Consider the following 24,435-nt stretch of genomic DNA (forward strand, 5'->3'; position numbering starts at 1 on the left):
AGGTGGGCACCCAAGTTCTACAACTCTAACTCCCCCAAAGAGCTGACAATGAAACAGACCCTAGGAAACTGTGGGTACTCAGCATCCATGGTTGGTGCCCCCCCCAGGACTGACTCTTCTGCTGTCAATGAATGTAGCCATTTTCTCTGATGTGTAGCCCATCTCTTCAAGGACAACCTCAGCTCCCAGGCCTGTAAAGGGACCCATTTGTTGCCTCATCTCCTGACCCATGCTGCTTAGTACAGTTGGTTTTGCTGAATTGTCCTGAGACTTACCAAGGTCACTCCTATCTCTATCACAGAGCAGTATAGATTCTACACTGAGCTGAAGTCTTAAAGTCAGACCATAACTTTGTGTGTCTTATTTCATCATGAGAGTTGGTCTTTTGCCAAGGGGGTGAGATCTAACCAAGGAAGACTTTGTACCTGGACTGCTAGGCTAAGAAATGTTCTTTCCCCAAGGCCAAAATCCAAGTACTTCTGTGGTTAACTTGCCAACTTCCTTCCTCCATGGTTCAGTTGCTTTTCATTTCTAGACATGTTTTGAATTCAGTGGACATAATGTCCATCTGAAAACTAACCTGGCCTTCCAGGTGATCCTACAAAATGAGACACTCCAGTGCTTATACCTGCTCTGACCTGGTGTTTTCCTCGTCCAAACTGACACCTTATTTAATTAGTCTAGGCAGGAGAAAAATCTACCTTGAGTATATTGACCTTTCCTGTCAGTGGATATCTTACATGATCTGTGTCTCAAGTGTCATGTGGGTGCTTAGAATCCTAACTGTGATTGACACTTGTCGAGTGTGCGTCCATTTGTCTACTTCCTAAATCTGGATTTGGAAAGCAAAACTGTGTTAGTTTCTCCCTCATTGATATGATAGAATACCCAGAAACAGCAGAGCAGGGATTTCTTGTGGCTTATGACTTGAGGGACACAAGTCTCTTTGGCCTTGGTGGCTCAAATTGTAACATGTCAGTGAAACAGCAAACAGACTGGGACCAGGTAAGCTTTGCCCTTGAAGACCTAATCCTGCCAGCTTGGCCCCACAAAGTGAAAGGTTCCAGAACCTCTCAAAGTAGCACCACCAGCAGGAAACTAAAAATTCAAATACATGAGCCAGTGGGGAGAGAGTCCATGTTGGAACTATAACAAACCCTGCAGCAGAACGGTAGAAAGTGACTGAAGACCTTCAAGAAGCTATGGTGGTTGTCTCCATTCCTTGTCCCTTCTCTCTCTCCAGCCTCTTTATCTGCTGCGCCCTGTATCTGCTGACCCTTCCTCTCTGGGTCTGACCTTGACAGCCCTCCTGCCTTGCAACGAACATTTACCCCAGCCACTTTGAGAAAAGGCTTCTCATTCAAGCTCACCTTCAGCACCCACTGGCCCTAGGGTCACCTTTCCCTCGGTGATTGGTCAGGTTCCATGGATGGGAACTGGACTTTGAACCAGAGCGTCCTGGTCAAAACCAGAAGAAGGGCCTTATCTACAATCTCAAGGAGGGTTCTCAGGTAAGCAAGGCCCTTGCTGAATGACCGGACTGCACTGTTGTGCTGGAATGTGGTCCTTGGATGTGGCCACTGATTGGGCTTTGGTGGGAAGCACAGACTGAGTCTTAGAAGTCCACAGTGTGCTTCTCACACAGGGCCAAACCAGCCTTCTGTAGTGGAGGAAGGAGAGCAGAAAGATGCCCCAGAAGAGTGGGAAAAGGGGCCTCTGAAGATGGCTCGGCAGGGAAACGCCCTACAGACAGGTCCCAGGACAGAGCTCAACTCCTGGACCACAGGTGACAGGGGAAGGCCAACTCCAGAAACCTGTCCCTTTCCCTCCATGCACACAGGGCACGCACATGCCTACACAAATAAATGAATAAACCAAGAAAGCAAGGAAGCAACAAAAAAAGGTCCACGGAATGTCACTGAGAAAAAGATTCAGCTGAGAAGAGGGTGCAGAAGAAACAGGAAGCCAGAAGTGTCTGAAAACAACGCTGGCGGTGCCTTGGTGAGATGAGGCAACAGGACTTGTTGAAGATTTTGAAAACAGTTCCAGGCCAGTCAGGAATAAGCAACGAGGCCCTATCTTAAAATAAAATTTAAAAATCCTCCATGAAAATATGAAGTGCTCCTAGATGATTATCTACATAGAATGCGGATTCTTTCTATAAACATATTGAAATAATGACAATAAATATAAATAAATAATATCAGTATTATTGACCTATTTAAAATCTTTTCTTATTATTTAGTAGTCATTTTTAGATTCCATTTTTCTTAATACAATGTTTCTGTATATTTCAAATAATGGATTCTTAAAATTGCATCAAATGTGGCCTTTCAAATGGGGGTATTTTATAAATTTAGAAATATTTAGTCTTTGCTGGTTGTTGCTCATGAATAAGTTAAAGTCTTGCCTTGAAAAAAAGAGAAGGTTGACGAAACATGAGAAGATGGGTGATGTAGACGCCCGGTACTGCAAGCCCAGGTGGGTCCTGAAAGCTGCGTAGAAGGACCTGTGCTGCTGGGAACCAGAAATTCCCAGCCAGGTCAAACGTGGATCAGCAGCCAGAACCAGCAGGTGGCGCTAGAGTCGAGGCATCAGAAAAGATGACTGCGGGTGTGACAGGGGTCCACCAGGAAGAGGGCCTTCAGTTCCACAGGTGGGGGGCAAGGGCTTGAGGTACCTTGGTCTTCACGGCCCTGAACACCCTTGTTGGAGTTGCAAACTAAAGTGCTTGTTCTACTGCCTGATGGTGACTAAATTCCCCAGCTGGCTTCTGGTTAGCTTTTTAAATAAGTGGTTCTGGTGTGGTATTAGGCAACTCTAGGTGTCACTGTCCTGGGGGGAGGGAAAGAGCTGTTTGCTTCCCGTTTTCGTGATTGAGTGAAAATCCCACACTGTGATCCCGTGTGTGAGAGCCTCGCACTGAGCCTGGCACTCACACATCCCCAGCCTCCCTTAGACTCCTTCCTTCACTCTGTTCACTTCACAGCCCTGGTTTCACTCCTTGGTTGTCCTGTGTCCCTCAGAAGTGAAGCTTTTGGCCCCGTGAAAGCCAGCAGCCCCCCTGGCCAGAGACCTCTTTGTCCTTCAGCCTTTGTTGTTCCCAATTTCTCACTGTGAGGCCTCAGCAGTTGCCAGAGGCCACCCCAGGAGCTGGGATCTCAGTGCACAAACAGTGTATTATGCATCTGTCCTCTCCTGGGGGCAGCAGCCTGTGCCCCACACCCACACAGTCTGGAACTGAGCAGACACACATACACATACACGGACACACACACACACAGAGATTACCCCTTACCCACACAGCCTCCAGCTGAGCAGACACACACACACACACACACACCACAGAGTACCCCCTTACCCACACAACCTCCAACTGAGCAGACACACACACACACACACACAGTACCCCCTTACCCACACAAACTCCAACTGAGCAGATACACACACACAGCACCCCCTTACCCACACAACCTCCAACTGAGCAGGCACACACACATACACACACACACAGCACCCCCTTACCCACACAACCTCCAACTGAGCAGACACACACACATACACACACACACAGCACCCCCTTACCCACACAACCTCCAACTGAGCAGGCACACACACACACACACACACACACACACACACACAGTACCCCCTTACCCGCACAACCTCCAACTGGGCAGATACACACACACACAGCACCCCCTTACCCACACAACCTCCAACTGAGCAGACACACACCACACACACACACACACACACACACACACACACACACACACACACACACACACGCGCGCCGTACCCCCTTCCTCACAACGTGTTTCTCATTTGCCCGGAACAGTCTCTCACTCCCCTTTCCTGCATGTCTAATCGGTTTTGCCCCTGGGCCTTTCGTCCGGGTATGCAGGCCAGAGGTTTACAGTTGATCAGATTGCAGGGAACAGTATGTTTTTCCCCTGCCAAGGCTTGTTTTCTTCAGGGGCCAAGGCCAGCCGGCAGAGCTGTCTTCCTCTTGCCCTCCTTCCCTGTCTTGCACGTGGCCTACCTCCTGCTGGTGCAGAGCTGACTTTTGGGGAGCCCTTGCTTCAGGAGAATTGCTGCTTATCTGCCTTGCCAGAGCAGAGCAAGCCTGATGGGGTGGTACAGACCATGGAGCTCTGGCCAGATCTAAAAGCTGGGCTTTTGCGTCTGCTGGGTTTTTCCCTAAGTTGAGCAGGTTTTTCTCAGTCCAGCCAGGCTGCTGTGAACTCCTTCAAGCAGTAAACATCATGGTTTTCAGTCTGCACTCTGGTGCCTCTCATTTTCTTCCAAACTCCCATTTGGAAAAAAAAAAAAAAAAAGCTGGAAAGCTAAGACTGGAGAGAAGAAGACTCATTGCTAAGAGCACTTGTTGCTCTTGCAGAGAGCCAAAGTCCGGGGTTTCGTTCCCATAAGCCACACTGACACAAATGTTATCTCCAGGGTTCTAGATGGGGCTCATTTCCTCTGCTAGCTAAATAATTAAAGGGTGGGGAAAGGCTCTAGCTGGCCTGGTAGCCGCAGAGAAACCCTGAACACAGCACGCAGAACCAGCAGTTGAAGCACATGCATCAGGGCTAGGAGACACACAAGAAGCAGACACAGAGAGAAAGAGCCTTCGCTTTATGGAGGGGAGCCTCAGAAACCCCAAAACCCAGTCTCTCTAGAGGGCTTTAGTCTGTGAAGGATCCTCCTCCCCTCATTTAGGGTTGGCCAGTTTGAAGAAAGACAGAATGGCTAGCTGGATTAAGACTACTGTGTAAATGTGTCCTGATCTGGCCTTGAACTCACCAAGCCTGCCCATCAACAGAGGGCCTACTAGCAGGAGAAAATGCCCACAAGGCCTTGGTCTGAAACTGCCAGGCTTTTGTCCCCGGTGGTGAGGGCAAGGAAGAACCTAGCTAGCTCACCAATTGACTGTCTTTATCACCTAATGTCCCCTCTCCCTATCTACCAGGGACTCTGTCTAACTCACAGTCCCTCACGACCATCCCGTAACTCCAGTCTTAGGGGATCTACTGCTTCCCTTCTTTGACGTCTGAGGACACATCATGGACATGCCACACATACATCTGTGGACACAGCATGGACATGCCACACATACGTGTATGTAGGCAAAACACTCATAGAATCAGTTAAGTAAATCGAAAAGAAAATTTTTAGATGAAATAGCAGTGATAAGTATAGGTTGTACATGTAAAAGAATATTTTAAATAGTGCTCACTGAGCTTCCTAGTGTTACTAGGAAAATTGGGGGTCCTCCTTTGAGTCCTGGTCTCATCAAGAAGAAGGATTTTTAAATGGGCTCAGTAAAAAGCTTGAAGACAATTTTAAGAGAGCTTGAGAGAAAACAACAGAGTTGGCAGGAGGTGAATTCTGGCAGCTGTGCAGGAAGGATATGGAAAAGAGGAAGGAGGTTTATGAGCTAGGTTGGTACACTCAGTGATGGAGGTCGGATAGCCACTAGGAGGTAGCAGGCAGCTATGGGGAAGGGGAATAATTTCAGAAAACATGAGGAGACCCAAAGCACCAGGGAAAACAAGCTTAGGCCCCAGTATCCAAAGTAAAAACTGGGGAAGAGAAGGAGAGGCCATCTCAGCAGAGCTGCATGGGTACAGCTCCTTATATGACCACAAGGGGGCATGGTTTTAGAGACAAAAAAATGTACATAATCTTCATTAAAGGATAATTATTCCTCCCATCTTCTTAGCTGGTCTTTCTGAGGCCTGGCCTTTCTGGTCAACTGATTGGCAGGCCCAACTGGATTCACCCTTAAGGAAGGAGGCAACAGTATGAAATGCTCTAATCTTTGGAGCACTAAATGACATCTCTGCCCAAGGACAGAGGTGGCATCATGTTTTGTTTTGTTTTGTTTTGTTTTGAACCAACTTTAAGGAGTGGAAAAGCTGATACGTACCAGGGAAATGGAAGGTGGGATCCAAAGCTTCAGTGGCCTTGAAGGGTACTCAAACATTGGATCATTCCGCAGAAGCCCTAAAATCATTTAGGAGATGAGCTGAAATGACATTATAGTGTAGATATCACCCATTTCCACCCTGAAAACCCAGGTCTATTTCTAAAGCTGTTCACCAGAAGGGATAGTGTCTGGACTGGGATGTCAGTCCAGCCCTTACACATAGCTTCTAGGTAGAATTACTCGTTTAAGAGAAGCCATAACAAGGAACTAGGAACTAGAATTCTCTCCTGGCATTCTTGGCCTACAGCAACAACATTCCTGAAGCCACTGCTTTTGGGGTCCCTGTCCCGAGTTGCCTAACTACTCTCTGATCTGCTGTCTTCATCATCCCTGCCTTCTTCAGCTTTGCTCTTCCCTTTCTTTTTCTTGGCAGCAGCAGATAAGAAATTGGCTACAGGGCAGTCCATGAAAATTTTCCATCTTATTACAGTAGTATTAAAATAAATGTTTTCAATAGCAACATTGAAATGTTAATAATTAAAGCCATGGGTGTGTTTACCCCTAGAGGGAGATGGAATCACTCTGTCTACATCAAATGTCCCAGAAGAATTGAAGCAAGGTAACTTAAGAGTATAGAGTGTGAGACTGGCCTCCAAAGGATTGAGAGGGTAGCTGAGGCGGCCTTGCTTCTGGTTGGTACTCATCCAGGCCAGCTATCTTTTCCTGTTGATGATGATGACAGGGCTTCCTCATCCTAGGTCAGCATCCCTTCATCTTCCCCAGCACTAAAACTTGAGGTCAAGAAAGTGCCTGAGACCCATAACTCATATTTTGTGTTAACAAGGGGGGAAAACATGATTATAATCCTAAGGGGATCCTAAAATAACCGAGCATCATCCACATTTGGAGGATGAGAAACTGAGGCCCAGAGCTAGTTCATGTGTCTCACCTAAGGTTGAGTGGCTGAACAGAGCTGGGTAAGCAATGCCTGCTCTTTTGGGTCCTCCTTCAGCGTCCCTAGCTGTAGTCTCTGCAGGTTGTGGATCCTGCAATAGAAGTCTAGCCAATGCCTATACTTGGACAGAGCTCCTGGGAGGGTGCTGTGGGGCCCATCTAGAGAATTTGTGAGTGAAAGACTGAAAGAAGGTAAGAAAAATGCTTAGACTCATGTGCTGGCTGTTCTGGCAAACCATTGATGACTTAGAGGCACAGCAGCTGCCAAGTGGAAGGCCATTGGCTGAGCAGCAGACACAGGCATCTGCCATATCATAGCTGCCTGGGAACCAACATTTACTTTTGGTTTGGACTAAGCAGGGGTGTCCAACCTTTGGTCAGTGTGGCATGGCATTATAGTCTATAAATGTGACGGCCCACAGTCACAACTATATTAGGACACAGGCAGCCTGAGGGTCATAGGTTGGACATGCCTGGGAGAGTTTTGCAATTAGCCTACCTTGTCCAGATAACCCAGGCAAACATTGGCATATTCTTTGTGATATGAGCTAAATTTGGAGAAAGCACAGAGTTCAAGGCAGATTCTGAATTTGAGAGCAGAAGAGCAGGATTTTGTTCCCTCTAACTTTTACTGTGGCTGACCAAAGGCAAGTCAAGGTTGAATGTGAGAGCTCATTTTTTTCCTGCAGGCAGAATTTCAAGGCAACAATGTATGTTAACTCATTAAGCACCACATTTTAAACCACTTGTTCTCGTGTTCACTTCTAAAGCTGTGTTTTCTAGACTTGAAGAAGTCATGGACTACAGGGCTGCAGCTATGACAGCTCCGAGGACAACTGGAGAAGCAACACTCCTGTGCTAAACACACACATCAGTGATCAGAGAGGATTTCTGCAAGCCAAGTGTGAAATCTGAGCTTCTGAGGGTAAAACTATGATGTCTTTACCAGTTGCGTGGGACTGATCCGATGGCGGAATACAGAGGAACTGTGAGCATCTAGAAGCTTGTAGGATGCCTGGAGGATGTGATGGTTTGAAAGAAAATGGCCCCCAAAGCGAATGACATTAATGGGAGGTATGGCCTTGTCGGAGCAGGTGTGGTCTTGTTGGAGGAAATATGTCACTGTGAAGGCAAGCTTTGAGATCTCACATATATATGCTCAAGCCAAGCCCAGTGAGACAGACCACTTCCTGTTGCCTGAGAGTCAAGATGTAAGAACTCTCCTTACACACACACACACACATACACACACACACACACACACACACACACACACACACACACACACTCCATGCTTTAGAAGTCAACTTTAGAGGACTGGAATGGAACACAGTGGTGAAGTACTAGCTTAGCATGCTCAAAGGCCCTGACTTAAGTCCTGAGCACTGCAATTAAAAAGAAAGAAAAGAAATAGAAGTCAGCTTTATAGTTCCATTTGAAGTCTACAATCAATAGAACTCCTACAAATAGACAGTAATCACAAAGATACCAAAATGAAAGAAAGAAATCATAAGAAAGTTAACTTACTATTTTTGCATATAAAATGGATCTAATAAAACTATGACAAGATGTTTCTTTAAAAATTAATTATTTATAATGTGTATTGGTGTTTTGCCTGCATGTATGCCTATGTATCACATGCATGTTGGGCTAGAAGAGGGTGTTGGATCCCCTGGGACATGAGTTAAAGACATGTGAGCTACCATGTGAGTGCTGGAAATTGAACCAGGGTCCTCTGGAAGAGCAGCTAGTTTTTTTAACCACCAAGCCATCTGGTCCCAGAAAATAAGTTGTTTGATGAGAAAAAGGAAGATTCATAATCTTTCCATGAAGATAGGAAAATTTGGCTCTATGTTTTCAGTTCAAATGGATAGGAGGAGCAATGTCTAATAAGGGCAGTTGTCCCGGGAGCCGGTGCCTCTATGTGGAAGCCACTCTTTCCTTACTAGCTGTTTGACTTTAGGTTGGTTCCTCAGCATGTGCATGCCCTGGCTCCCTGTTTATGAAATACAGCTAGGAACAGTACCACTCTCAGCATTGTTTCTGGTGGCTGAATGAGTCAAATGGGAACACTTAGGTCAGTGCCTGGCACTTAGCTCTCTGAGTATTTGCTACAATAGGAATTAGTAATCAGAACATTAGAATTAAGGGCACTTGTGGGGTTAAAATTTCTATTTACTACACTAGAGTCAGAACAATAAAACAAAACAAGACATAAAACCGTTTCTCCCCTGTAGTACATTGGTTACTAAAATTTAATTCCTAATCCAAATGATGAAAGGTAGCTCTTCCTAGTAGATTCTCCTTTTAATAAGTCATCTCCAGAACCCAGTCCTGGACTGTGGTAAGATACCTGCCAATGTCTACAAAGTAAAGAAACACAGATACATCACCTTACAGGTACACCTGACTTACAAACACAGACATACTGTTTTCCGTTGTCTGAGAATCTGTATGTTCAAGGTGATTTGGAGGTGGTTATTCTGATGAGCTTGTAGTGATGTACTAGTGACAATGATCAACAGTTTTTGGTATTTGGGTTTGGTTAAATGCTTGAGTAATTAAAGGGCACATTTTCTGGGTCACTAGGGTAGATGCCAGCTACCCTCTTCTCGAGGTGAACTACTTGCCCTATGACATTAGCTTATCTAATTCTGATAATAACACAGTAACCTAGGTACTCTGTCTCCATCATGCTGAAAACAGCTGAGACTCCAAAGTCATGAGACTCACGATTATCCTACTAATTACAGGTCTGAGACAGATGCACTCAGATGCACTCGTCAATGCCTGGACCCTGCTTTCCAAGTTTCTCTGCTTAGGAATTACTGAGACCCTGCTTAGCCCTTGCCAAGACCTGTGGGTCCAGAACAGGGACCAGGGTGGAATGCTCTGCCCTCTGAGAATTCTATTGGCTCAATCCTAGCTGAAAACCAGAGGCCGAGCAAAGGAGTTCTGGACACGAGGATGTATATGCAGTGGTAGCCAATGAACCAACACCTGGAAAGAAGCCACAGCACACTCACCCCTGTGCCCCCCACCCTCAGGCCTGGAACATCTCCCTGCACGCTTCTTTCCTTCCTTCCTTCCTTCCTTCCTTCCTTCCTTCCTTCTGCTCCCTCCTTTTCATGGTATTACTCCTCATACGCAGGCATGGGGCCTTTCCTACCTCTTTTCTTATCCCAGAACTCTCATCTACTACTAGGTCTACACACTATATTGAAAAAATAAACAACACCCACAAAAAAACCCCAACTGAATTAATACATTATAGGTCACCAAGGCAAGCATGAATGCATGTTGGAGGGTTCTTTGACTACAAATTCCTTATGCAAAGGTTGTATCTGATTTGCTTCTTTGTCACTAGCACTTAAAGAATCAGTTGTTCCATGTTTAGTACAAAGGATCAACAGGGACTCGAACATTAACGAAGAATGGGTGTGTTGGGGTTTTATTTATAGCAAGTGTTCCAAGGCATTACAAAGTTAGTTTCACCAAATCCAAAATATTTTGCTGAACGTCTATAACATCTCAGGTCTGGGAAATCTTTGCATTCTGTCTCACTCCCTTTTCATTTCCGCTTCTTTCTAGAAGTTCTCTGGTTTGCTAGGGAAAGTTCTAGAGGTATAAGTTGGCTATAGGGAGCCATGGGGGTGAGAGACAGGTGGAAGAAAAGTTTGAGGTACAGCAAAGAAACAAGACAGGGCAAACTCTGTGTGTGTGTGTGTGTGTGTGTGTGTGTGTGTGTGTGTGTGTGTGTGTGTGTGCGTGCGTGTGCGTGTGCGTGTGCGTGTGTGTGTGTGTGTGTGTGTGTGTGTGTGTCAGGAGGCTGGGATGGGCAGTGAGGTCTATGTCATGGGGCTGTGGCATCATTGAGGACTATAGAAGCCAGAGATTTATACTAAAGAGAGTGATTAGTCAAACTTTTCTGGTTATGTTTAAGTCTTCATGGTTTTTGAATTTTTGTTGTTGCTGTCTCTTTTCAAAATTATTTAAAAACTATGCCAAATCAAGAGGGGCTTCTGGGGGCCTGGGGTGCAGAGACGGTGGTGGTAAAAAGAGGGAGGCTGTATGGATAAAGACAACTGAGGGGAGAAGGCAGTTTCTGTGAAGGTGCCCCAAAGGCCCAGTGTCAAATGTCACTAGGGCAGGTGAATTAATTCAGATTTTAGAAATGGATTCACAGAAGTCCTGGGCAAATCCTAAAGAGCTGTAACCTCACACAGCCATGGAAAGTCTTATTGTTCCTATGCAGCAAGTGTCCTCAAAGGACCTCTGACACATGACAAAGGCACTCTGTGATCGGAAAGGGCTTACGCCAGTTCTGCTGAGTCACCTCATGTAATGGTTAATCTAGATTGTCAACTGGCCTGGATGGAGAGGAAATCAGTAAGGCACACAGCTAGGTATGCCCGTGAGTGTGCACAACTAGGTATGCCCGTGAGTGTGTTTCAGGAGAGAGTTAGAGAAAGGAAGAAGATGTAAGAAATCAGTAAAGCACACAGCTAGGTATGCCCGTGAGTGTGCATAGCTAGGTGTGCCCGTGAATGTGTTTCAAGAAAGAATTAAATAAAGGAAGAAGATGTGTCCTGAACTCGGGGCAGCAGCGTCCAGCATGCTGGAGACTTACACAGAGTACGAGGGGAGGGAAACAGCCTGCACCCTCTCTCTGCTTCCTGGCCTCCACGTGAGCTGCTCTGCAGGCTCTCTCCACCACAATGAAATCCATGGAAAATGGAGGCAAAACAAATAATGTCCCCTTAGCTATTTTTATCACAGCAATAAGAATGATACATGTTGGTTCAGAGAAAGGAGATTGTTGCTGTGTCGACCTTACCATATGGTCAACAGCTTTTGCAATGGTTTGTGGGAGGATTTAGAAAAATATCACAAGTGCAGGCTGGAGATGGCCTGGAATGCTTGAAGCAAAGTTTAATGGGAGACTCTGGTGAGAGCTCAGAACACCAGAATGCAGATAATAATGTGGACAGTGAAGACTGCCCACGACATTCCAGATAGGAATGAAAACTCTTGGAAACCCGACAAGTGAACAGTGGTGTTACACTGGGGCAAAGAATGTATCTATATTCTGTCTTTGCTCTGAGACTGTAGTTGCACTGAGTTTAAAGATAATGGGCTAAAGACCCTGGCAAAGGAAACTTAAAGGATGTACAGCACTCGGCAGCGGCAGCAACATTGCTAGTTACCTTTAGCCTGCATTATACCAGAGACTGAGCAAGAAGCACAGCAGAAAGGTTTGGAAACTTGCAGTTCTTCAAAACTAAAAACTTGTATAAGGTTAAGGACAAAGAAAATGTGGTTGTTTTTTAAAAAGACCCAGAAAACATATGCATACAAGTAACATATGGACTGAGCAGGTTGTAGTCACTTACTTAGTATTCAGGAATATGTATGTCTGCAATAGTGACTAAAGAAAAACGAGGGTATGCATTTGAAAGAGAGCACAGAGGGGTATATAGGAGGGCTTAGGACCGACTACACCCTGGTTAATCTGTTCAATCTCTGCTCACTGCATTTCCTCACAGACTCAGGAACGCTCCTTACACCCCAGCCTTGCTTAACTAATCGGCTCAGTATCTAGCCTATCCACCCAGGATTCCTGAGGCCCGAGGTTTGGGCCATCCACCACTGAGAACAACTCAATAAGAAGACAGCTCCTCTCATTTTCCTTGTCTTCTGACGGCTGTGAATTCTGATGTTTTCCCCCAATAAGCTTCAGTTTGTGCTTTTTGCCTCAGCCAGTTACATCTCCCATATTTCAAACTCATTCAGTAACACAATTACTCATGGCTATGTTGTTCTAGCCTGACCCTGGTACCCACAACTAATTCATATGGGACTCACCCCCAAGCTCTTCCAAGCCTTGACACAGCTCTGGGGACAGAAAGGAATTAGTCTTGTGTGGATTTATGATTTTAACAGTTCAAATCTTTAGATACTTAAGATCAAATATTCTCATTATCCAGGCTATTCTATGCAAATGAAGACAAGGTGGCAGCCCTTGAACATGTTGCTAAGCATGTTATGGACCGCATCCATGTCTGGTACGAAAGCAGGCTCTGACGTATATACGTACTCTGTCAAAACCTAAATTTGGATCAAAGGAATTGTCACCTGTAATTGGGCCCAGGGTCTACTCAACAATGGCAGCAACAATAACAGCCCACATCCTCTCTGTACCCTGACATGATAGTTAAGCCCTCCTCAGACTTACTGTTTATCATGGCTGTTCTTATAACCCCATTGGGACAGAGGTCGGCATCACGTGACACTTTCCAGATGGAACTGGGTCTTAGAGAAAGTAAGCTGTTGTACGGTCATGTTTCTATGGGCTTTAGAAGTGAGTGTGGATCCACACCTGAAAGAAGCTCAAATCTGAGTTTTCAGTCGATTGTACTATGAACCTAAAGTGTTTTCTGTGAGAGCCAGTCTCTGCTAGGCACCACATTGTGGTTAGACTCCCAAACACGACCTGGTCTTTAAGTTAATTAGATTTTCCTGGAATCTGAGGATTCTGCTTACAAGAAATCTTTAATACACAATTTATTGTATTATATTTATTTTTATTTTTTTACTTTCGAGATTATAAAATACAGCATTTCTTTCTTCCCTTTCTACCCTCCAAATCTTCCCAAATCACCTCCCTTCTCTCCTTCAAATTCATAGCCCATTTTTTTTAATTAGCTATAATGTCTTACCATCATGGCTGCCCAAATGTGAGCTGAACAAGGACACCAATGGTCATGCCCACGTGGACAGGGGAAAGCCCACAAGGCTTCAACCCTACACAAAGAACTAGAGGTAATGAAGGAATCCTGGGAGTGGGAGGGGTGGTCTTCTACAGGGAAGAGAGCACCAACTGCTTGTCTAGTGTCAAACATATATACAAATAATATTACACAGGATAAGTGATTTTTGTTAGAATGGCATATACTATTTCTTTCCCCATGTTTAAGCTATTGTTAACATCATTAATCAGTAAATAAAATCCTTATGTTTAATACAGGTTGGTAAATGTTGACTTTTGATGGGAGTTGCCATTCTGTAAATCTGTCTCTTATTGGTTGTTGAATAAAGCACTGTTGGCCAATAGTGAAGCAAGATAGGTGGGATTAGGAGTCGAGAAGGACTCTGGGAAGGAGAAACACAGGGAGTCATCATGTAGCTGCCATAGGGGTAAGAGGTCCAGACCCTTTTCTCTAGTAAGAGAAATACTTAGATTAACAATTATGGAGTAAATACTTAAGTCAGAGCTAGCCTGTAAGAAACAAGGAGGCCAACTGCTTCATAATTAATACAGCCTCCTGTGTGTTCATTTGGGACTGATGCAGCTCTGGAACCAGGCTGGCGGGGCAGGTTGCTCTCAACAGACTTTTCCCTTCCTTCATGACCCAGTACCTGCATCAAGCTTTTTTTGGGGGGCCACCAACTGCTCCCAAATTATGACACAGAGACTTCTTATTATTTATGAATGCTCAACCAAGCTTAGGCTTGTTTCTGGCTAGTTTTTTTTTCTTTGACTTAAGTTAGCCTGTTTCTCTTTATCTACCTTTTGCCTTGGGGCTTTTTACCTTTTCCTTTCTTCCATATATCTTACTTTCACTGTATCTGGCTGGCTGGTGGCTGCCTGGCTTTCTGCCCTAGGCATGTCCTTCTCTTTCTCCTTGCTGTCTTCTTTCTTCCTCTCTTCTCTGCTTTCTCTCCTTTTTTTCTCTCTGCCTATCCCTCTCCTGTCTAGCTATTGACCATTTGGCTTTTTATTAGGCAGGCAAGGTGAAACAAATGCAACACATCTTTACACAATTAAACACGCACCCTTTCTATGTGGGACCCACATAAAAAGCTGGGCATGGCCTTACATAGCTGTAAGTGCTGTGAGTGGCAGAGACCAGAGGACTGTTAGGGCTTGTTGGTTAGCCACACTGAAAAGGTGCAGGCTCCAGGTTCAGTGAGAGACCCTGCCTTAAGGGGATAAGATGGAGAGCTGCAGAGTAGGACACCTAACATCCCTCTCTGACCTCAGCAAGCACATAGGTTAGCACATGCACTATGCATGTGTGCCCTCACAGACACACACATAGACACACGTGCATACATGCTGCATGCACATACATTTGTGTGGGTGCATACACATGGGCACAGATACATGCACACACACACACACACACACACACATATACACACATGCACAAATCCAAGTGGCAGATAAATCACTGAGTTTATGTAAGTTGAGGAAAATATTTTATACTTTACATCTAACCACCGGGGCAATCCAGTACCTAATTTGACTCTCAAACTTGAGGGAACACATTGAGGTGTTCTGAGAAAGCTGGGATCCTCCCCACAATGGACCTCTGCATTCGTCATCCTGAAACAGTGTGTCATCTGCCCTCATAATTGTGCTGCTCTGCTTAAGTCTAACATGAAATCCATCCTCTTGCATTCAGCAGGAAGACTGCACTGGACAGTCCTTCGTGTTACCGATCTTAGAGACATGCCATCATTTGTCATCATCTAACGTCTCAAATTTGCTCTCAGCATCAAAGCCTGCAGAATAAATACAGCTTACTGTCCAGAAGACAGAGTGTCAACAGGCCCTGGACACCCCCTGCTCGGTACTGCATCATCTCGCCTTAACCTAAATGTCCCGATAGAAACCTCATAGTCTGGTGGCACGGGAATGCCAGCACTTTTGCCCAGGCAGGTCAAAGATGTGTGAGGAGCAATTTTAGCCTTCAGAGCCATGCTTTGGAAGACCTCTGAATTAATTCAACAAAGCTTAATGCCATTACTTTTCACTGCCTAACAGGAACAGAAGACCAGCCACATATATAAGCAGACACTCTCTAATAGTCACATTTCAAAAGCTGGGCAGAAATGGACACAGTAATATAGTTTAATAGGTTATATTTATTCATATGGAAAACTTTTTCAATTTGTAATTAATACAAAATTACTGGTGAGGTGTTCTTTCTCCCCCCCGCCCCCGTGTGTGTGTGTGTGTGTGTGTGTGTGTGTGTGTGTGTGTGTGTGTGTGTGTGTGTGGTAAGAGTAGGAAATTTGGGGTCTATTTTGTACTTTCAGCACATCTCATTGCAAATTGGCCACATTTCAAGTTCTCCTTAGTCACCTGTGACTGGTGGCTATTGTACTGGACAATGATTTGATGCGGTGGGAATCTGCAAATTATGGTTCATCAGTGAGTCTTGTCTACTGCTCCTTTTTCTATGAACCCATAGTTAAGTATAGTTTTAAAGTGTTTAGATTATTAGAAATATTGAAACAATGATACTTTATGTTAAGCAGGAATTATGTTGAATTTAACTCTCAGGCCAACAAAATTTCCTAGACTGACAATCAGTTAGGTACCACCTGTGTACCTGTGGTTGTTTACACACACACACACACACACACACACACACACACACACGCACGCACGCACCACATGTTCCACAAAGTCTCACACATATATCAGGCTAATTGTGCAAACATTTATAGAAATCTGCTCCTGGAATCCACGGAGAAATAGAAGAAGTGACTCTAGAAGGGTTCCCTTAGACCCCAGTTGCATATACATAAGCAAGATTGGCTTGGACAGCATTAATGGAAAGACAAGAAGAAATGGGATTAGAGGTTTGAGGGGAAGAATAAATAATAACATAGCACACAACTGACACAACTGGAGATGCCGCAGCAAAGGGAAAGGTAGGCAGGACTGAAACAAGGGCTTGGGGCAGCACAGAACATCCCTAGGTATCAAGACACTAGACAAGGCAGAATGGAAATGGTACCCAGCTCCACCCCAAAGTGTTCTTGGCCAGCTTCAAAAGTCTAACGCACGCAGCCTATTTAGAGTTCAGATGTGATCTTTAACTAAGTGTGAGTAACTGTTATTTGGCAGTTTTACCTAATTGTGTTCTTATCTAGTGATGAGTTTCCAGCCTCTTTTGAAGTCCTTTCCTCGTGTCACATCCTTCTGGGATATCCCCTGAACTCTGCACTCGGTTCTATTGGTTAGCTGGTTTTCAGTTGCTCTCTCTGGGTGTGCAGATGACTGAAGGGCAGCCTAGCCCAGGCCTTGAGTTCAGGGAATCTTTCCAGGACTTTAATCACCTAGTATTTCATTTCATCAAAGGCGTGTTTCCATCGGTCAACCCATTGTCCTGGCCCAACCCTTCCAGTTCCTGTAAGTTACATTTGGGCAAAATAAAGATAACATTTATTAATTTCTCTTTTTGAAATAATTTGGAAAATGTGACCAAGTTTTTGGAAGGAGGGAGGGCTCTTCCCCTAATCTCTTTGATAGAGCTCTTTGTGAGTTATAAATTCCTGGTAGCATTTCCTTAATGTAGTAGCATTTTAATATTTATTCCATATAGCTTTCTATTCTGGAGCAAGTCATTTCTGTTTTCAGACATTTCTTAAACTTTCACCCAGATTTTTAAAAATTCTCTTTATTTTTATTTTGTGAATATGGGTGCTTTGTCTTTGTGTATGGTATATGAGAACATGAGCTCTCATCTGGTGTTCAGGGCCTTTGGAGGCCAGAAGAGGGTTTCAGAGCCCCTGAAACTGGAATTACAGATAGTGTTAGCCATAATGTGGGTGCTAGGAATAGAACCCTGGTCTTCTGGAAGAGCAACCACTGCCCTTAACCACTGAGTTTTTTCTCTAGCCCTCAGATTTTTTTAAATGATGGCACCTCGCCCTATCATGGTACATTTGCAGAAGCAAAGCCATGCATTTCTATTAATTAAAGGGCATTCAGATTCCAGTTCCGTGCCCCAGGACATGATCTAGGGTGCTGTATTGCAATGAGAACAACTACTTTAAATTACCACAACTATGCTATTAATCAAACTATAAGTTCATTGTCAGAATCTAAATGTGCCTTCCCCAGAACACCTAAGAGCACTTGAAAATTATTTATTTTCTTTACTAGTTTTGTTGTAAGTTTCTTTTAAAAATTACTTTTATTGTAAGTTTCGTAACAAAAATTATTTTTGTAAAATCATTTTAGTGTAGAGTTTAGCGCTATTAAATGCACTCACAATGTTGTGCTACCATCATTTCCACAGCCCTTTTATCTTACAAGTCAGACAAAACAGTAATTCCCATTTTCCCAACCTATCCTCAGCAACCACCATCCTACTTTCTGCATCTATGGTTGTGACTATTTAAACTGCACATATAAATGGAGTCATGTGCTATTTATTTTCTTTTATGATTGGCTTGATTCACTGAGCATAATGTTTTGTCTTTTATTGCATATGTCAGAATCTATTTTTTTTAAATAGATTTATTTATTTTTATTTTGTGTATAAGGGTGTTTTCCTTCATGTATTTCTGTGTAGCATGTGTGACTGGCACCCATACAGGCCATTAGAGAACATCATATTCCCTGGAACTGGAGTTATAAGAGTGGTAAACCATCATGTGTGTGTTGGGAATCAAATCTGGGTCCTCCAGAAGATTTGTCAGTGCTCTTAACTGCTGAGCCATCTTTCTGCCCCAGAATCCATTATTTTTAAAGCTGAATTTCCATTGTGTGTGTGTGTGTGTGTGTGTACATATAGTTGTACACCACATTTAGCTTATCTAATCATCTACTAGTGGGCATTTAGATAGCATCCATCTTGTAGCTATTGTGATATCACAGCTATGAATATGGGAAAATGTTTCTTTCAGACCCTGCTTTGATTATTTGGGGAGCATATCCAAACATGGGTCAATGCATTCTATGGTAATTCTGTTTTTAGTTTTTAAGAAACCGTCATGTTGTTTTTCACAGCAGTTATATTTTTACATCACTTCCAGTTGGGTAAACAGCTTCTCTAATGCATATTAATTATACTTTATCTTCATCTTCTTTCGAGTAGTGATTCTAAATAAATCTCCTTGTAGCACTGAATTGAATTCCTCCAAGGGTTAATGACATGGAGCTTCTTTACATGTGCTCTTTGGCCATTTTCATATCATCTCTGGAAAATTTTCTAACCCTCTTAAGGCTTATAGGGAGTGGCACTATTAGGAGGTGTAGGCCTGTTAGACGAAGTGTCTAAGCTGAGGGTGGGCTTTGAGGTTTAAGATGCTCAAGCCAGGCCCAATCTCTCTCTCTCTCTCTCTCTCTCTCTCTCTCTCTCTCTCTCTCTCTCTCTCTCTCTCTCTCTCTCTCTCTCTCTCCCTGCTGCCTGCCCATCCAGATGTAGAACCCTCAGCTACCTCTCCAGCACCATGTCTTTCTATGTGTCACCTGCTTCCAACCATGATGATAATGGACTAAACCTCTGAACTGTAAGCCACCCTCAATTAAATGCTTTCCTTCATAAGAGTTGCCCTGGTTATGGTGTCTCTTCACAGCAACAGAATACTGACCATGGCATCCTCTTTTACCCATTGCTTAAATCAAACTGGGTTCTGCCACTGTCAATGCATCTGAAGAGCTCCCTATATAATGTAAGTATCAATCTGTACCAGATTTATAATTTATAAATATTTTCTTGCCTTCTCAAGTAGTTTTTTTGGAGGGGGTTGTTTAGTTTTGTTTTACTATTGTATGTATAATTGCTTACATGCATGTCTGTGTACTATGGAGGCCAGAAGAGGGCATCCGTAAAACTAGAGTTACAAACAGCTGTGATTCACCATGTGGGTTCTAGAAACCAAATTTAGGTCCTCTGGAAGAGAAGCCAATGCTCTTAACTGCTGTGTCATCTTTCCTGCCCCTGGGCTGTCTTTTTGAACTATGTGTTATACACTAGTTTCCAGGGAAGCTGGTGAAGACTCCGATGTTAAAGGGAGACAAAGCAACATTTTAAGACAAGATTTTAAAAGGGAGATGAGACAACAGGACGTCCTAAGCAGGAAGCTCATTAAGACACAGGGTTTTTACAGAGAGGTAAAACAGCAGGTGCTCTCAGGGGAGGTGAACCATTCCATCCAGCAGGAATGCTCAGGAAGCAGACAACTCCATGGCTCCAGAAATCCATGAAGCTGACCAGATTCAACAAGCACTGCCGAGAAATACAGTCAGATGAGCTGAGCTGCCTATAAATAAAGTCCAGCTGGGCTTCCCAGCAGAGCCTCCAACCAAGCCAGCAACCTGGAAATGATACTCTTCAACCTGCTGAGCTGCCCGGAAGCTGTTCAGTACACTCCAACTGTCATCCAAGCTGGGGTGGGTTTTCGTCATGCAGCTGCCATTGAGTCATTTCTGATCCTGTAAGTAAACTATCATCCATATTTCTATAAGTAATCCCAATAAAATTCACTGGTTCATTGGACTTTGGTGGTAGCTGCTCTTTGGTCTATCATTCGTTCCCTTTCTGGGATGAATAGACATTTGTATATGTCTCCCCAAGGATAGTGCCACTCAATATCATGTTGATAGAATCCTTTCAGGTATTTATTCCATCCCCTTGGGCCACCAATTTGTCTTGATTAGTCTGCATTTTTAGTGAATTTTGAAATCAATAAATGCGAGTTGTCTTAGTTAGGGTTTCTATTACTGTGAAGAGACACCATGACCATGGCAACTCTTAAAAAGGAAAACATGTAATTGGGGTGACTCACTTATGGTTTCAAAGGTGTAGTCCATTACTGTCATGGCAGGGCATGACTGCATGCAGGCAGATGTGGTGCTGGAGAAGGAGCTGAGAGCTCAACCTCTTGATCTGCAGGCAGCAGGAAGTGAACTGAGTCACTGGCGTAGCTTGAGCATAGGAGACCTCAAAGCTTACCCCCACAGTGACACACTTCCTCCAGCAAGGCCACACCTCCTAATACTGCCACTCCTTATGGGGGCCATTTTTTTTCAAACCACCATGTGAGCCTTTTGGTTTTGAGCTTTTTCAATATTCTTGTGGCCATTCGGGATACTATGTCCATATGAATTTAAGAATTACTTTATCTACTTCTGGAAAAAAATCTTGCATTTTATGTGAATTTCATTCATTTGTAGGTTGTCTTGAGTAATATTGATATCTTAACAATATGACATCTTCTAATACATGAAAACAGCATGCATTTCCATTTATTTGTGTCTTCAATTTTTCCAGCAATGTTTTAGCATTCATTGTACAAATCTTTCATACCTCTTAGTCAATTTCCAGGTATTTTACTTTTTGGAAAAACTATAGCTTGAGTATGGATAGTGTCTCCCAGAGAGCCATGTGTTAAAGATCTGAACTCTGAGATGGTGTGATTAAAAGGTGAAAGAATCTTCTAGAAGTAGGGCCTAGTAGAAGGTCCTTAGGTTATTATGTCTTTGAAGAGGACTGTGGGACTCCAGTATCGTGAGATAGCTCTACTTTCCGATTCAATGTAGAAATAGTTTGATCCACCAAAATCTTTTTTTCCCACTTTTGATGTTTCCTTCATTTGGCACCCAAAAGAAATGAGCCCTTGGAACCTCCAAACGCATGAGCCCAAACAGTCCATTCTTTTTATTCAGTTAATAGCCTCAGGTGTTTCACTACAATAATACAATTGATTTATATAGAAAATAAAATTGCTTTTATAGTTTATTTTTCAGATTATATATTTTTAATGCTCAGAAATAGAACTTATCTTTGTGAACAGACCTTGTATGTTGCTACCTTGCTGGGTCTTTCTATTCATTATAATAATCTTCTGTGGAATATTTAGGGTTTTAAAGTTCAAAATAAGCTACAAAGAAATAATTTTATTTTTTCCAATGTGGATATATTTCATTTTACTATTTTATGTTTGCATAAATTTTTAACTAGAAATTCTAGCGCAGGGTTAAGCAGAGATGATGAAAGTAGCCTCCTTGCCCTGTTTCAATCTTTGAGAGAACACTTCCAGTCATCATTGAATATATTACTGTGTGAGTTTCAGTATCTGGCTTTTTATGTTGATATAGTGTCTCTCTGTTCCTGCTCTATTAAATATCTTTAACATGAAAGATATTGACTTTAACATGAAAGAGTTGACTTTTGTCAAATGGTGTTTCTTCATTAAAAAGATAGTCAAGTGGATTCTTTTTCATTCATTATGTTAATATGGTACATGATTAATTTTGCATGTCAGACTCTCCTTGTATTTAGAGAAAGAAATCCCAGCCATGATGATCTTATTAATCTACTGTTGAGTTCAGATAGGAGTATTTTGCTGGGGACTTTCACATAAATGTTGATAATGGGTGTTCACCTGTAGTTTTCCAAGTAGTGCTTTTATCTGGCTTTAGTATAGACTAATGGTGGCCTCATGAACAAGTTAGAAAATATTCCACTTTCAGGTTTTTGAACAGCTTGAAAGAGATTGGTGTTAGTTCCACTTGCAGTTTTTGGCAGAATTCACCAGTAAAACCGTTGGGCCCAGAGATTTTCATTGTGAAAAACTGTTTCTATGTGAATCAATGGCTTTGCTGCTTATTGGTCTATTCAGACTTTCAATTTTGTGAATTAAGTTTGGTAAGTTTTGAGTGGGTGGTGGTGGTACACGCCTTTAATCCCAGCACTTGGGAGGCAGAGGCAGGCAGATCTCTGTGAGTTCAAGACCAGCCTGGTCTACAAGAGCTAGTTCTAGGACAGGCTCCAAAGCTACACAGGGGAAACACATAACTATTAAACCATAAACTTTCCTTTCTTGTCTATCTCGAGTATCTCCCAGTAATATCACCATCACTATACACAAAATTCAGACTTTTTTTGAGACAGGGTTTCTCTGTATTTTATTGGAGGCTGTCCTGGAACTCACTCTGTAGACCAGGCTGGCCTCAAACTCACAAAGATCCACCTGCCTCTGCCTCCCGAGTGCTGGGATTAAAGGTGTGCACCACCAATGCCCTGCTACAACATTCAGACTTTTAAAAGTCCCACAGTCTCTAACAATTCAAACAATTCAAAAGTTCAGTCTTCAAACTATACAGAGTCTTGTTCAAGGCTTCTCTAAAATTCCGAAATCTATTAACTGTAAGCTCCTATAAAATAAGAAATAAGCTATATTTTTCTTATACCGAGAGGGAAGAAGTAGGGCACGGTCACAATCAGAGCAAAGCAAAACCAAAGTCTGACAGGGTGAAGTTCAGCCTCAAATGTCTGGGCCTCACCATCTTCTGGGCTCCAAGGACCAAGGCGGTTCTACCTCTCTGTCTGCCACTCATAGCACAGCTTGTCTCGTGGGATTAGGCTGGTTCCCCTTTACATCTGCTGCCATCCTCGAGGGTAATCCCATGGTACTGGCATCTTCAAAATTCTGGGCTGCAACTGGGATGCACCTTCACCAATAGTCTTTCCTGGGCACTCTATAAACATGCCACGTGGTGCCAAGCCTTAACTTCTTTCTGCAGTCCCTTCAACCCTGGGGCTTCTACTGCAGCTGCTTTCACCAGTAGCCTTTCCTGGCTTCTCATGCTGTCAATTTTCAGCTGCTCTCCACGATCCCTTCATGTTTTCAGAACAAGTGCCGCCTGGAAGACTTGTACACGTTAATAAGCTCAGCTCTCAGCACAAGACACAGCCTTGGCCCCCTCTGGGCCACAGCTTCTGTATGCTGACCCTAAGGAAGTACCAGAAAACTTTGCCTCAGTGATGCTGGTCTCTTAATCACATCTGACTCTTTAGCCCCACCTGGCCACATCCATCATCCCAGCAAAACAAATGTTTCCCTTAAGTGGATTTGGTCTCTTGTTAATCACAACCACTTCTTTAGCCCCACCAGACCAGAACCACATATTCTTAACACACAATATCACTGAAACAACTGTTAGAGTCTTTACTTCCCTCTGAAATGTCACAAGCCAGGCCTCTGCAGTTTGCATGGCTCTCAGCATGTATGCTCCATCTTCCATGTTCCCACAGAAATGCCCACTGGGTTCCGAGCACCCGATAGCTTTCCCCAGCCCAAAGTTCAAGTGCCACCCCAATCCTCCCAAGAACACAGGGCCAGGTCTATCAAAGAAATGTCCCATGGACCTTGTATCAATTTCTGTCTCAGTTAGTGTTTCTACTGTGATAAAACACCATGACCAAAAGCAACTTGTGGATGAAAGTGTTTATTTCAGCTTCTATATCCTGGGTAGACCCACCATGCTGCAGTGGATGGCCTCACACTCAGAAACACACAGGCAGCACAGATTGTATTTAATACACTATTTTTTATGGGTGCAAATTTGGGTGTGTATGGAGATGGGGTGAGTCATGGTGGGGACGGGGGAAGACAAGGAGTAAATGTGATCTAAATACACTAGATGAAATTCTCAATGATTTAAAAACATTCAAAGAAATAAAATATTTAACTTTAAATTATGTATACTTGTGTGTCTACATGTTAGTATATGCACATGAGTGTAGGTGTTCACAGAGGGCAGAAGAGGGCCCTAGATCTGGAGTTGTGAACCACCTAGCATAGGTAATATGAACTGAACTCAAGTCTTCTTCAAGAACAGCACATGCTCTTATCTGCTGACCTACCTTTCTATCCCCTACTAGAATTCTGTCAGACAAAATGGAGGACAAAGAAACTTGAGAACTGAAGGTTTATTGCTGTCTCATTTTTGGTTA

This window comes from Mesocricetus auratus, unplaced genomic scaffold (assembly GCF_017639785.1).
Source record: "Mesocricetus auratus isolate SY011 unplaced genomic scaffold, BCM_Maur_2.0 Super-Scaffold_100676, whole genome shotgun sequence".
NCBI lineage: Eukaryota > Metazoa > Chordata > Mammalia > Rodentia > Cricetidae > Mesocricetus > Mesocricetus auratus.